Genomic DNA, 16,060 nt, shown 5'->3' with positions numbered 1-16,060 from the left:
AATTTTTCTCCTCTAGAACTACTCCTTCTCTCCTAGTCCCCATGCCCCTACCTGTATCAAGCTAACATCTTAGGGTCTTGCCTTATGTTACAACTTCTATTACAACTTCTTCAGCTTCCCCACAATTGGACTGTTTCCTGTATATCTCATACCTCAGTGTTTTTCCTAGCTAACATTTATTAGGTACTCCCCATGAGCCAGGGTTATGCTAAGAACTTGGCTGACATTATATCACATAAATCTTGTAACAACCCAAATGAAATGGGTTTTCTTAGAGTCCCCATTTTATGGATGAGGAACCTGAAGCTTACAAAGATGAAGCAATGCACCCAAGGTTACACAGTGGGAACACGGATCCAGATAATGCCAAAACCTTTGCTCTAAGCATTCTGCTATAATGCCTATCTAGCACTTATCACACTGCAGGTTCATATAGCTGTCACCACCAAGCTCCTTGAGGCAAAGATTATATCATGTTCTTTAGTGTGTGGAAGGGTTTTTACTACATAATAAGTTAAATACACATGTGTTGACTACATAAGTAGAATACAACAGCTCTCTTCATAAGTAGTGCATTCTTGACTTCAGAAGCACAGAGTCTAGGTCAGCATACTGGAATCTGAGACTTAATTCTGATGTTTAGCAGAGGCACCACCAGGCATTCTTTCTTTGGTCAAACTGTACCATGTATATTTCAAATTCTGCATTTTTGCCCACATTTTTGTCCACTCTATGGATATCCTGACCACCTTCCCCTGTTTCTCAGGGTTTAGCAGAGGTGCCAACTTTTCCATCCATCAAGCCTACTCTGACCAAGTTGAGCCTTGGTCAGAGTCTCAGTTTGTGACAGTCCATGACAATGTCTCCAACAATCCAGAACTTTGCCAACATACTACCTTCTGGAACATTCTATAGATGACTTCTTTACTCCTCACTCTGAGCTGTTCTCTGCATCCTTCTGATTTCTGTACTTAATTTATACCATACATATTTTTACTTCTGGTACATCACATCATAAAAGATTCTTCCTTTGTTCTGCTTCCCCAGTTAAACAACATGGTGAGCAACAATGAATGCTTTAAGAAACCTTAAATGGCATTTAGAAGGCTTGTTTATTAAAATGAATTCTATTTTAACCAAAAATTGCTTAATTCAAGGGTTTTTAAAGCTTTACTTAAAAGGCACTGATGTATAAGAAGTCTTTTAAAATATTTTGAAGCATGAATAAACATTATATAATATTTAAATTATTATATTCTTTTAATTAAAATTTTATAACAGGTCTTACTCTGGGTCATTTTCTTGTTTCTATTCTGAGCACTGTACAGGATCAGTATCTAAGGAAGAACAGACTCTGACATACATATGTGATTGTAATTTCTTCAAAATAACAACATAAAAGTTACCAGAGTCAATCATTCAACACAGACATATGGAGTTTTAAAGAAATCATACCACTGATCTGGTAGAAGATTTTTGAGAAATGGTGCTTTCATAATTATAGACCTATTTCATTAGCAGAGATTCTCTTTATTTGTAACAATGTTTGCTAAGATTGCTTGAGCATTTTTCACAAACCAGGCACTTTAAGTTTCTTATATGCATAATTTTACTTAATCCTTCAAAATCCCTACAGGTCAGTAGGGTTTTTATCCCATTTTGCAGATGAGGACCACTAGACTCATTTGCCCAAGCAACATGTAGACCTAGAAAGGTCATAGTCAGAATTGGAGGACCATTTGAGTCCAAATCCTCTGTTTTTAATAAAATGTGGATTCATTCATAAGTTGAGACATCCTTTGGGAACGTAAAAAGTAGAAAAGTTTGCCGCATGGTTTTTACAAATGATAAACAGGGAAGGGAAGGGAAGGGAAGGGAAGGGAAGGGAAGGGAAGGGAAGGGAAGGGAAGGGAAGGGAAGGGAAGGGAAGGGAGGAGAGGGAAGGGAAAGATCTCAGACGCATAAGGTAAGTTTTTGAAATATCTTACATTGATTTGATATATACGGTCTATTTTTCTTCTGAAAAAAATTAACATTTCCCATTCATTGCAAAGTACTTTTATGAGATAAAATTCTTATTTATGCCATATTTAAACTTTATTATTTATCAAGTACCACAGATTTTCTTATGTTAAAATACATCTTTTTGAATCTCAAAATATACTATTTTTGGTCCCTGAGGATTATCTGATTATACACTTTATGAAGTTTCTTATTGCAAGATGACAAGCTGGCAAATAAAACAATGAATTTGCCAATTTAAAAAATTTAGCCCTGATATATCAAAAAATCATTACTTTTATAAAACTCTGGTGTCTTTTAATTATTAAATATTGACATTTAAAAAACCTAGCCAACAGAATTTCTTACTGTGAATTATGCCATGTTAATATAAAATTTCCAGATTAAAAAAATTTTTTTTTCCAATTTAAGCCACATAAAAGAAAGCTGGAAGGGATTTAAAGAGCTCACAAGGTTGATCCTCCAACCACTTGCAGTCAAGACTAGTATATAGAGACATACTTTCAGGTTATTTACGAGAATAATTTCAGCCGTATTCCTAGATTGTGCTGTGATTATTTGACATAAAACAAAATGTAATTGGCATAATCTTAATTTCTGTTGACAGCTTGGAAGTTACCACTAGGTGGCAGCACAGGAGATAGCCAGGCCTCGAACTGAACTTTGATTGGCATGACTCAAGGGTAAACCAAGCCAGAGAAAGGTAGGGAAGGGGATTAAATAAGTCTCTCCTTCTGTTATAAATTTCAAATAGTGTGGCTTTGCTGGCTACTCCCTTTATGGGTTAGAGAATGCAAGAACAAGAATTTTCTTTTAATTAAGGAAAATAGACACCCATAAGCTTATTCCCTTTAGTTTTTTCCTTCATATGCATGTTTTTGCATAGTTGTAGTAAAAAAATTTTTATTTAGCTAATCCATTTTCCACACTGTAGTCAGACCCATATCTCAAAATGTAAACGGAAGGGCGCCTGGATGGCTCAGTCGGTTGAGGGTCTGACTTTGGCTCAGGTCATGATCTCCCAGTTTGTGGGTTCGAGTGCTGCGCCAGGCTCTGTGCTGACAGCTCAGAGCCTGGAGCCTGCTTCGGATTCTGTGTCTCCCTCTCTCTCTGCCCCTCCCACACCTGTGCTCTATCTCTCTCTCTCAAAAATAAATAAATATAAAAAAAATTTTTTTTTAATGTAAACAGAATCATTCTATATCCTATATCCCGGTTTTAAAATTTTCAATGGCTTCTCCTTGCTCCTTCCAAATGGCCCTGTATGGACCATCAGGCCTTTACCCCTCCAAAGTCCTCTCCCCCAAAGCTGCAGCACCCAGTACAGTGAAAAGCACTCAATTTATATTATTTTACAAAATAAAAAAAATTTATTATACAAAATTTGTATATTTACAAATACAACTTATAAAATTGTTTAAATTGTGGTAAAAAAAACCCACATAATATGAAATTTACCATTTTAACCATTTAAAAAAATTTTTTTTAATCTTTATTTATTTTTGAGAGAGAGAGAGAGAGAGAGAAGAACACAGAGAGAGAGGCACAGAATCCGAACCAGGGTCCAGGCTCTGAACTGTCAGCACAGACCCTGATGTGGGGCTCAAACCCATCAACCATGAGTTCATGACCTGAGCTGAAGTCAGATGCTCAACCGACTGAGCCACTCAGGCACCCCATCCATTTTAACCATTTTTAAGTGTATAGTTGAGTAGTGTTAAGTATACTTACAACATTGTGCAGTAGACATACAGAACTTTGTCATCTTGCAAAATTGAAACTCTATACTACTTAAGCAACTCGTCATTTCTCCCCCAGTCCCTAACAACCACCATTTTACTTTCTGTTTCTATGAATTTGATTACTTTAAATACCTCATATAAATAGAATCATATAGTATTTGCCTTTTTGTGACTGGCTTATTTCACTTTACATAACGTCCTCATAGCCCATCCAGGTTGTAGCAAGTGACAGGATTTTCTTCCTTTTTAAAGCCAAGTAATATTCCATTGCATATGGGTGTGTGTGTGTGTGTGTGTGTGTGCGTGTATATATACATGCACACATACACATATAGATATATGTGACATTCTCTTTATGCATTCAACAGTTGATGAACATTTAGGTTGTTTCCATTCCTGGCTATTGTAAATAATGCTGCAACAAATATGGGGGGGTGCAAAGATTCTGCTTTCAGTTCTTTTGTATATACACCTAGAAGTGGGATTGTTGGGTCACATGGTGGTTCTATTTTTAATTTTTTGAGGAAGCACCATACTGTTTTTTTCATAGCACATGCATCATTTTACATTCCCATCAACAGTGTACAAGGTTTCCAATTTCTTTACATCCTCATCAATGGAGTTTATTTCCCTTTTTTTTGGGGGGTGGGGTGTATTTTTTGGTTTTTTTTATGCAGCTATCCTAATGCATGTAAGGTGACCTCTCATTATGGTTGTGATTTGCATTTTCCTGATGATTAGTGCTGAAAATGTGTTTGTTGTTCATGTGTGTATCATCTTTGGAGAAACATCTATTCAAATCCTTTGCTCACTTTTTAAAATTTATTTATTTAATTACTTTTTTAATTTACCTCCAAGTTAGCATATGGTGCAACAATGACTTCAGGAGTGGATTCCTTAATGCCTCTTACCCATTTAGCCCATTTCCCCCTGCCATAATCCCTCCAGCAACTCTCTGTTTGTTCTCTATATTTATGAGTCTCTTATGTTTTGTCCCCCTCCCTGTTTTTATATTATTTTTGCTTCCATTTCCTTATGTTCATTTGTTTTGTCTCTTAAAGTCCTCATATGAGTGAAGTCATGATATTTGTCTTTTGCTAATTTCACTTAGCATAATACCCTCTAGTTCCATCCACATAATTGCAAATGGCAAGATTTCATTGTTTTTGATTGCCAAGTAATACTCCATTGTGTGTGTGTGTATGTGTGTATATATATATATGTACATATATATATATATATACACCACATCTTCTTTATCCATTCATCCATCAATGGACATTTGGGCTCTTTCCATACTTTGGCTATTGTCGATAGTGCTGCTATAAACATGGGGGTGCATGTGCCCCTTCGAAACAGCACACCTGTATGCCATAGATAAACGCCTAGTAGTGCAATTGCTGGGTCGCTGGGTCATAGGGTAGTTCTATTTTTGGTTTTTTGAGAAACCTCCATACTGTTTTCCACAATGGCTGCACCAGCTTACATTCCCACCAGCAATGCAAAAAAGATCCTCTTTCTCCACATCCTCACCAACATCTGTTGTTGCCTGAGTTGTTCATGTTAGCCATTCTGACAGGTGTGAGGTGGTATCTCCTTGTGGTTTTGATTTGTATTTCCCTGATGATGAGTGATGTTGAGCATTTTTTCATGTGTTGGTTGGCTATCTGGATGTCTTCTTTGGAGAAGTGTCTATTCATGTCTTTTGCCCATTTCTTCACTGGATTATTTGTTTTTTGGGTGTTGAGTTTGATAAGTTCTTTGTAGATTTTGGATACTAACCCTTTATCTGATATGTCGTTTACAAATATTTTCTCTCATTCCATCAGTTGCCTTTTAGTTTTGCTGATTGTTTCCTTCGCCGTGCAGAAGATTTTTATTTTGATGAGGTCCCAATAGTTCATTTTTGCTTTGGTTTCCTTTGCCTCTAGAGACATGTTGAGCAAGAAGTTGCTGCAACTGAGGTCAAAGAGGTTTTTGCCTGCTTTCTCCCTCGAGGATCTTGATGGCTTCCTGTCTTACATTTAAGTATTTCATCCACTTTGAGTTTATTTTGTGTATGGTGTAAGAAAGTGGTCCAGGTTCATCCTTCTGCATGTCACTGTCCAGTTTTCCCAGCACTACTTGGTGAAGAGACTTTCTTTATTCCATTGGATATTCTTTCCTGCTTTGTCAAAGATTAGTTGGCCACACTTTTGTGGGTCCATTTCTGGGTTCTCTATTCTGTTCCATCGATCTGAGTGTCTGTTTTTGTGCCAGTACCATACTGTCTTGTTGATTAGAGCTTGTAATACACCTTGAAGTCCGGGATTGTGATGCCTCCTGCTTTGGTTTTTGTTTTCAAGACTGCTTTGGCTATTCAAGGTCTTTTCTGGTTCCATACAAATTTTAGGATGGTTTGTTCTAGCTCTGTGAAGAACGCAGGTGTTATTTTGATAGGGATTGCACTGAATATGTAGATTGCTTTGGGTAGTACTGACATTTTAATAATATTTGTTCTTCTAATCCAGGAGCATGGGATATTTTTCCATTTTTTTGTGTCTTCTTCAATTTCTTTTGTAAGCTTTCTACAGTTCTCAGTGTATATATTTTTCACCTCTTTGGTTAGATTTATTCCTAGGTATTTTATGCTTTTTGGTGCAATTGTAAATGGGATTGATTCCTTGATTTCTCTGTCACTTCATTGTTGGTATATAGGAATGCAACTGATTTCTGTGCATTGATTTTATATCCTGCAACTTTTTGAATTCATGAACCAGTTCTAGCAGTTTTTTGGTGGAATCTTTTGGGTTTTCCATATAAAGTATCATGTCATCTGTGAAGAGTGAAAGTTTGACCTCCTCCTGGCCAATTTGGATGCCTTTTATTTCTTTGTGTTGTCTGATTGCAGAGGCTAAGACTTCCAATACTATGTTGAATAACAGTGGTGAGAGTGGACAGCTCTGTCTTGTTCCTGACCTTAGGAGGAAAGCTCTCAGTTTTTCCCCATTGAGGATGATAATAGTGTTGGGTCTTTCATATATGACTTTTATGATCTTGATGTATGGTTCTACTATCCCTACTTTCTTAAGGGTTTTTATCAAGAAAGGATGCTGTATTTTGTCAAATGCTTTCTCTGCGTCTATTGAGAGTATCATGTGGTTCTTGTCCTTTCTTTTATTGATGTGATGTATCTATCACATTGATTGTTTTGTGGATATTGAACCATCCCTGTATCCCAGGTAAAAATCCCACGTGGTCATGGTGAATAACTCTTTTAATGTATTGTTGGATCCGGTTGGCTAGTATCTTGTTGAGAATTTTTGCATCCATGTTCATCAGGGAAATTGGTCTGTAATTCTCCTTTTTAATGGGGTTTTTGTCTGGTTTTGGAATCAAGGTAATGCTGGCTTCATAGAATGCATTTGGAAGTTTTCCTTCCATTTCTATTTTTTGGAACAGCTTCAAAAGAATAGGTGTTAACTCTTCTTTAAATGTTTGGTAGAATTCCCCTGAAAAGCCATCCCTTTGCCCACTTTTTAATCAGATTGTTTCTCCATTGTTATTGTTGAGTTTATTGGAGTTCTTAGTATTTTCTAGATATTAATTCTTTATCAGATACATGATTTGCAAGTATTTTTTCCATTCCATAAATTGCCTTTTCACTCTGTTGTGTACTTTGTGCACAGAATTATAATTTTTCTTTATAAAAGGAAGACACATGGTCTTCACAATTATCATTCTTTATGGTAGCCACATCATCCCAGTAAGTGGAATCATAATTTACTTAACCACTCTTCCATTATGGGACATTATTTCCTATTCTAAATAATGCCACAAAAATAGTATTAGTGATTATTTCCTTGGAATTTATGATTCCAGAAGTAACATTACTGGATCAGTTAATATGAACATTTTATTGTTTCTTATTGCTTATGGTCTTGTTACTTATTGCTAAATTTCTTTCTTATGTAACTTCGTTCTTTCTTAATTTATAAGACCAATATACTATTTACTGTTTATTGCACAGTTGCTACATGCCAAGCGCTCAGCTAGCTTATTTGCATATAATATTAGTACCTGTATCAATGCTACAAGGTAGGAATTATTTATCACCATTTCATAAATAATAATACAGATTCAAGAATGTGTTAGTTACCCACAATTGCACAGCTTATAAAGTGACAGAATTATCATTTGAATATGATCTGCCTTACATTGATTGCCTATGCTTGAGAATATACCACTTTGATCTTTCCTTCACATCATCTTTAAGAATTATAATGTTTGCTGAGGCACCCAGATGGCTCAGTCTGTTAAGCCTCTGACTTTGGCTCAGGTCATGATCTCACGGTTTGTGAATTCAAGCCCCTCATTGGGCTCTGTGCTGACAGCTCAGAGCCTGGAGCCTGCTTCAGATTGTGTGTGTGTGTCTCTCTCTCTCTCTCTCTCTCTCTCTCTCTCTCTCTCTCTCAAAAATAAATAAATATTAAAAGAAGTCAAAAAAAAAGAATTATAATGTTTGTTAATAGATGGAGAAAGGGTAATTATTAAAATACACATCTTTGATTACATGCATGAGTGAGCATTTTTCCACATTTCGTGTACACTGTCCCTTACTATTTCCCTCCCACAGACTGAATGGATACTTTTTCCTGCACAATAGCACGTAACCTTTTTATAACAAATGCTATTATACAACTTTTACCCTGCCTTGAATTGTATGATTTTCTCTTCAGTGAGTTAACTGTTTATATCCTCAGCTCCATTTTTTATATCTTATCAAACTAAATTTTTCCACAATAAAGATATTAACTTTGTCATTCATATTTTTTCAACGTGTTCTTTGTCAATCTATTTTCCTTTTTATTAGTATTTTTTCTATTTATATCATATACTGCTTAATTTTTATATATTTGTTTTTAAAATGTTCATTTTTGGATTCTTCTATTGTTTCTAAGCATAGAAATTTATTCCATCTCCATATATAAATACCTGATATTTACTTCTACTTTGTTGTTTTGCTTTTTCCATGATTAAATTTTAATGTTTAAATCTTATTCCCTCTGAAATTTATTTTGAAGCACAGTGAGGATATAAATTCATTACGTTCTCAAAATTGTAAAGTAGATAGTCCCAATACCATTTATTGAATAATCTTTCCTCACTGTTCTGTAATGTCTCAATTATATATTAAAATCATTTATATGAGCTAATTTTTAATTACAAGTTTATTGAAATATAATTCACACTAAAGTATACAACTCAGGTTCTGTATATTCAGAATTGCCCAACAAATGTCACAAATTAATTCCAGAACATTTTCATCACCCCAAAAAGAAACCACCCACTGTCAGCAGTCACTCCCCATTCTCCCTTCCCCTAGTCTCTGTCAACCCGTAATCTACTTTCTGTTTACATGAATTTGCCTATTTTGTACATTTCATGTAAATGGAACCATACAAAACATGGCCTTTTATGACTGATTTATTTCACTTGCTTTCAATGTTCATCCATGTTGTTGCAATGTATCAAAACTTCATTCTATTTTATAGCCAAGTAATATTCTAAGATATGTATATACTACATTTTGTTTATCCATTTATTAGATGATGGACATTAGCCATTCCCACTTTCTGGCTATCATAAATAATACAACTACAAAATTTGTGTACAACTTTCTGTGTGTGTGTGTGTGTGTGTGTGTGTGTGTGTGTGTGTGTGTGTGTTTTCCCCTTGGGTATATACCTAGGAGTAGAACGCCTGAGTCATATGGTTTAACATTTTAAGGAACTGCCAAACTGTATACAAAGCAACTGTATCATTTTACATTCCCACCAGCAATGTATAAGAGTTCCAATTACTCCATATCCTCATCAATACTTGTTATTGTCTGTTTTTTATTACAGCCATGCAGGTGGTTGTATTTCATTGTAGTTTTGATTTATATTTCTATAATGACTAATGATGTTGAACACTTTTTCATGAGTTTATTGGCCATTTGCCTATCTTCACTGGAGAAAGGACTCTGCAAACCTTCTACTCATTTTTTAAATAGACTTTGTCTTTTTGTATTTGAGTCAAAAAATTTATTTATATGTTCTGACTACAAGTACTTTATTTTCTCCCAATATGTGGGTTTTTTCACCTTCTTCATGATGTTCTTTGAAGCACAAAAGTATTTTGTTTTTTTTAATGAAGGCCAATTTATTTTTTTCTTTAGTTTCTTGTGCTTTTAGTGTCATTTCTTTTTTTTTTTTAATTTTTTTTTTTAACGTTTATTTATTTTTGAGACCGAGAGAGACAGCATGAACAGGGGAGGGGCAGAGAGAGGGAGACACAGAATCTGAAACAGGCTCCAGGCTCTGAGCTGTCAGCACAGAGCCCGACGCGGGGCTCGAACTCACGGACCGTGAGATCATGACCTGAGCCGAAGTCGGACGCTTAACCGACCAAGCCACCCAGGCGCCCCTAGTGTCATTTCTAAAAAACTACTGTCTAATCCATGGTGACAAAGATTATGCCTATGTTTTCTTTTCAGAGTTCTATAGTTCTTTCATTTAGGTCTAAGTTCCACTTTTAGTTAATTTGTGTATATGATGTGAGGTATGGATCTAACTTTATTCCTTTGCATGTTGATACCCAGTTGTCTTAGCACCACTGGCTAAAAAGACTATTTGTTTCCTATTGAACTGCCTTTTATGAATTTCTGTGACAATTATTTGTTCCAGTTATTTCCATGTTCTTGAATATCCACAATGTCTTAATTATATTTGCTTTAAAATCTGATTTTTTTTTAATTTTTTTTTTTAACGTTTATTTATTTTTGAGACAGAGAGAGACAGAGCATGAACGGGGGAGGGTCAGAGAGAGAGGGAGACACAGAATCTGAAACAGGCTCCAGGCTCTGAGCAGTCAGCACAGAGCCGACGCGGGGCTCGAACTCACATACCGCGAGATCGTGACCTGAGCCGAAGTCGGACGCTTAACCGACTGAGCCACCCAGGCGCCCCAAAATCAGATTTTTTAAATGCTTATTTAATTTTGAGAAAGCTCAAGTGGGGAGGGGCAGAGAGTGAGGGAGAGACAAAATCTGAAGCAGGCTCCAGGCTCTGAGCTGTCAGCACAGAGCCAAACATCAGGATTGAACCCACCAACTGTGATATCATGACCTGAGTCGAAGTCGGGCACTTAACCAACTGAGGCACCCAGGTGCCCCTAAAATCTGTTTTACACCTGAAAGAGCTACCCTTCCCTTATTAGCCACCTGGCTAATCACCTGCCCTCCTTCCCACCCACACACTCAGAATATTCTTTTTGATTTTCATCCACTTATTATTCTAAATCAGTAGTTTACAAACTTGCTTTTCCAGACAACAAATTCAAAGTTTATTGGTCATTGCTTGCATTTCTACTTAGTGACAATTTCCTTCCTCTTTGAATTGCTGTTGTTAATGATTTATGTTTTTCTTAATCCATTGTTCTACTTGAACAGGTATTACCTCCATTTTAAAAAGTAAATATTTTAAAATACTTATACAACACAATTCAACCAACTAGACAGTAGCTAAGACATTTGAATATCTTAATTGCTGTAAAGTGTATTTCTGAGACTGTTTCCACTTAAGTCTTACTGCCTTTGATCTAGCAATCTGGACTTTTAAGAAAAAAATGAAATGTATGTCAGTCAATCTAACTGTATTTTTTTCTCCATACTGGTTTATTGTTGTGTATCACTGCATAGATTTACAATGTGATACTCTGACCTGTCAAAGTAGCTATAACTTAGATAAAGCCACGGGCTATTAGCTTTGCCCAAGTATTGTTTCAGTTTTAACTTAGATGAAACATTCCCAAGGAATGGATAGGATGATACCCTAAAGTGATAGGAAGACATAAGTAGCTTAGGATAAATGGTATTTATATTGCCCTTCTAATACCACAATAAAGCTCAATAAAATCTTCAGGGCTTGGGGAGTACACCAAAGATTGAGAAACCATTGTAGTGGACATGTATTTACCTCTCTTTCAAAAAATAGAAGATAAGACACTATTTCTGAGAATAATATTGTATCTTTTTCCAGCTCCAGGTCCATATAAGCCAAAAATAAGTTATGTAAATCTATGAAACGTGCCAATGTTTGGGCAATACAACCTGTTGCCTCTCAAATATACAGATCATTCTCCTAGTACCAAAATAACTACCCACAGTCTAGATCAGCACTTTATAATAGAAATAAAGTGTGAGCCACATATAGAAATTGGTAAGTTTTTAAATTGAATTTTTGAATTTTCTGGTAGCCACAAAACAGTAAACAGAAACAGATAAAATTAATCTTAATATATATTATTTAACCTAATATATATAAAATATCACTTCAACACAACTATTATAAAAAGTTTTGGTGAGATATTCTCCATTCTTTATACTAAATCTTTGAAATGTAGCAGGCACTTCACACTCAAAGTTCATCTCAATTCAGACTAGCCATGTGTCCAGTGCTCCATAGCCACATGGGGCTGGTGGCTGCCATATTGCACAGAACAGGTCTAGACAGAAGACCTCAGGAGACTCTCCAAGCCAGAGCACCACCACCAGAGCACTCAGAGGTATGAGAAGGAAAGAGGAAATGATGAAAATTGGTGAAAGGAAGGAAAACAAAAGGAGAGGAGAAGTGAATGAGAAAACAAGAAAAAGATAAGTGAAAGGAGAGAAAGGGAGTGAACATTTTCTGAACATTTGTAGTGTGCCAGCAGTTATGTATTATAGGGTAAGTGCTCAGAAACTACTTGGAAACAATCTTTAGCATCCTCTGTGCCCTTAAGTAAGAAAGTCACATTTAAAGTGAACTATTATTACTGGTGATGACTCAGCAAGTTAGAAAAATACTTTAACACTCAGTCAAGGGATGATGTTATTCTGGTTCACATGCTCATAGTATGGAGACTAATCTGCCTCTGGCCTGAAACATAAACCACTGAGCAGGCTGCATTTGAGAGAAATTGTTTCTCACACTTTTTTTTCTTTCCAAGACACCAGGACACAATGCCAGATATCCCCTCATAGGAGATCCAGGCCAATGGAATTTGCAATGCAACGGGCATGGAAAGGGGAATGGAGGAGGAGAAAGAGAAGAAAACTCAAATGTGACTTTAGGGAGTAAGGATCCACCTTGTAGGTAAGGAACAGATGAAAATTGTATACTGGTACATAGGACTTTCATGTAGACTACCCGTTTTAAGCATTGTGTAACAGTGCAACTTCTTCCCCTATTTGAGTGGGAGAGACAGGTCAGGTTTCTGCTTTAGATTTGGGTCTAAGGAACTTTGTCTGATTTTGGGAGTAGGCAGAACTGACCTTCAATTGTGAGGCAAGAGCTAATGGTAACTGAAATGTATTCTCTAAGTGAAGATGGTCCAAAAAGCAAGAGAAAATATAAACCATCACACCAAGGTGGAGATCAAGACGAAAAAATCCAAAACAGAAGTGGGCAAAAGCAGAGAGGCAGGCAAGAAGGAGCAGGCTTCTTCTGCGGAGGCTGGAGGCCATTGTTATGCTTGTGGAGAGACCTCTGGCTGAGCCTGGGCGGGGAAAGAGCTTGTAAAGGGCAGAATACCATGTCTCCACTCCAGTGTAGTGGATAATATGTGAACTGCTGGCAAAAATATTAAGTATCAGTTTTTTAAAAATAGATTTTACACATTTACCAAATAACTTAATAATAGTCCCCAAACATCTGCCAGACATATACTCTAAATGTCCCCACACAGATGAGTTGCAGTGAACTGAGCAAACCAAAATTTTCCACACTGATTTAATTCAAGCCTGGCATCTGGGTAGCGGCTGTATGCAGGATTAGCGCATTGTAAATCCATGTTGTTTTTGCTCATTCCCTCAACTGGAGCCATGCTCTTTACACCCCCATCCAACTTTGAAACATGGAAGCCCTTCCCTTTCTTAGACCACCCCAATCCCAACGGAACAAGCTGAAGCAGTCCCAGTCAGTGGAACTACCGCTTTAAAAAACACTCAAGACACTATTCTTGGTAAGTATGGAGACTTTTCTTTGGGGTACTTTGTTTCTTTTTTCAGAGCCACTTATATTTGCTCTTTTGACTTTCGCAAAACCTTTCTGGAAGCATCACTCAATTCTTTGTTTCCTACTTCATTTAATCAAGTTTGAATATCTTTTTATATAAGTCTTCAGATATTTGCTGTCTTTCTTCTTGGGAGGCAACCGAGAGCCATGTCACTTTGGCTGCCATAGACCACCAATGGCCTCTAATCATCAAACAGTGCTGTTCTTGGCAAGACCAAAACCTTTAGAAAACAGCCTTTTAATAAAGTGTAAGTTCTCTTCTAGGCCTGAAATCTGCTTTGAGGATGTACAAGAAATGTTATCATTATTTAAAGCTACCCTAGTCTTAGTGCAGACTATCTGAGAGACCGGCTCTGCTCTCAGGCCATCAAAAAACCAAAACATGTGTCTGCATACATAGAAGAGCAAGAAAAAATATTAATGGTCTATGTGTTTTAGATTTACTTTTTTAGATTGTTGTTTTTAGTTAATATTACCATTTGGTTCTTTAATTATCTTTGGGAGGGAAGGGCTGCAGGTGGGGAGTGTGGTGGAAAGAAAGAAAGGAAGAAAAGTCATACAGTGCCAGGAAAGAGGCTAAAGAGAAAATTTAAGGCAAGGCGGAACAGCTGAGTGATTAACACCATGGCATTAAGTCATGGCTTCGAATCCTGGCTTTCAAACTCTTCAGCTGGGCAGCTTGGACAAGCTATTCAATTCTTTAAGCTTGTTCCCTCAATTGTAAAATGGGGATAATACTCAAGTCTACCTTATGGGGTTGTTGAGTGAACTTGTAATTAAAATAAAGCATGTAAAGCAATTAACAAATGTCTGGCAAGCAGCAGTCATGAAGTGGTATGGATTATTATCACAATTAGTAATAGTAATACAGATGGGATCGAACAGAATGAAATAAAATCGATGCTATACTTCATTCTACTCATTCCATTCCTACAATTTTACACATTGATTTTCTCTCTTTGGTGTCCAGGAAGAGATGTGGTAGTGGAAATTGGATGGGTAAAAAAACACTTTCAGAGAGCAAACGTACAAGGTCATATAACAAGCACCATAGGGCTACCTTGCAACTTTCAGGAATAGAACACCACAATCACTTAAGATCTTTAACCAAACTTTCCTTTCTTCAAAATAAAAATAAAAATAACTTACAGACCTATTTTTCATTTGACAAATGTCCATCCCTGACACTATCATCTCTCCCATTCTCTGTATCATCTCTCCCAACAGCTGGGATGAGGTCCAGAGTGACTGTTCCAGGGGCTAATGAACCTCCATTGCCTCTGACCTTGGCTTCCTCCATCTTGTGGTAAACTATCTGAACAAAACTGGAATAGGAAGGGATGAGGGCAAGAAGGCTAAAAGAGAATCTTGATCCTTTTCCAGAAACCCTGCAGTTTCTGGCAAGAGCAAATCCTGAGTATATTTTATTCATGTATTAACAACTGTAGCAGTGATTTTCTCACCTTTGAGGAAGGCAATGTCCCAGCTAAACAAAAGCAGTTTAAAGAAAAAGCATCCCACTCAGTGAGTCTGAGAGCAATGAGCCTGTCTAGATATGAATGTTCTTTTGAAACTGACTGAAGCAGTTAGTATCTTGCAGTTGGGTGCCCTGCAAATGTTTCTGCTGCTCTTCCTAAGGTGTTTTTTTTTTTTTTTTCTGGCAGCACAGTTATATGTTGGGAAATGTAAATGAATACAAATAAGCTGGATGCAGCCAACTGTCATCACAGGTCAACCATCCACACATGCTGCTGAACTAAATTTATCATTCATATATGTACCCACAAATATGTACTATGTGATCCACAAGAAGATGCTCTTATTAACTTCTACCCCACTGAAGAGTAACACAGTAACCATCCTTACAGAATAAAGCAAAATGTTTCTGTATATTACCATACTGAATAGTGTGTATGTATGTGTGTATATACCCGTGTGTGTGTGTTTCACATATTGCAACATATACTGAAATCTATTTGGAATATACCTAGAATGTAAACTTCATGAGGCAGGAGTTTGTCCATTTTTTTTATAGTAGATACCTGATAAATCTTACAGAATGAGAAAATATATAATGAATTATTTCATTTGGTCCTCAAGGCAACAGTAAGAATTAGGAATGAAATTTAATATTGCTGCCAACGTGTTGTGGGTGAAGGATTCCAAATGGCTTGTCCAAGGTCACCCAGCTGGAGAGCAGCAGAGTGGGACTGCAGC

At 36.6% G+C, this 16,060-nt stretch overlaps 1 long non-coding RNA gene across 1 annotated transcript; it reads left to right on the top strand.

Annotated features, from left to right (window-relative positions):
• Positions 1 to 942: 942 nt before the first annotated feature.
• Positions 943 to 15,686, top strand: LOC122225601. The gene is made up of 5 exons (XR_006205254.1): positions 943 to 1,059; positions 2,630 to 2,725; positions 12,777 to 12,922; positions 13,706 to 13,790; positions 15,513 to 15,686. It is a non-coding gene; the product is annotated as an uncharacterized LOC122225601 (long non-coding RNA).
• The last annotated feature ends 374 nt before the right edge of the window (positions 15,687 to 16,060 follow it).

The sequence above is a fragment of the Panthera leo genome, chromosome B4 (assembly GCF_018350215.1).
Source record: "Panthera leo isolate Ple1 chromosome B4, P.leo_Ple1_pat1.1, whole genome shotgun sequence".
Taxonomy (NCBI): domain Eukaryota; kingdom Metazoa; phylum Chordata; class Mammalia; order Carnivora; family Felidae; genus Panthera; species Panthera leo.
The sequence above is the reverse complement of the archived record's forward strand: the minus strand, read 5'-3'. Positions and strand labels throughout refer to the sequence as shown.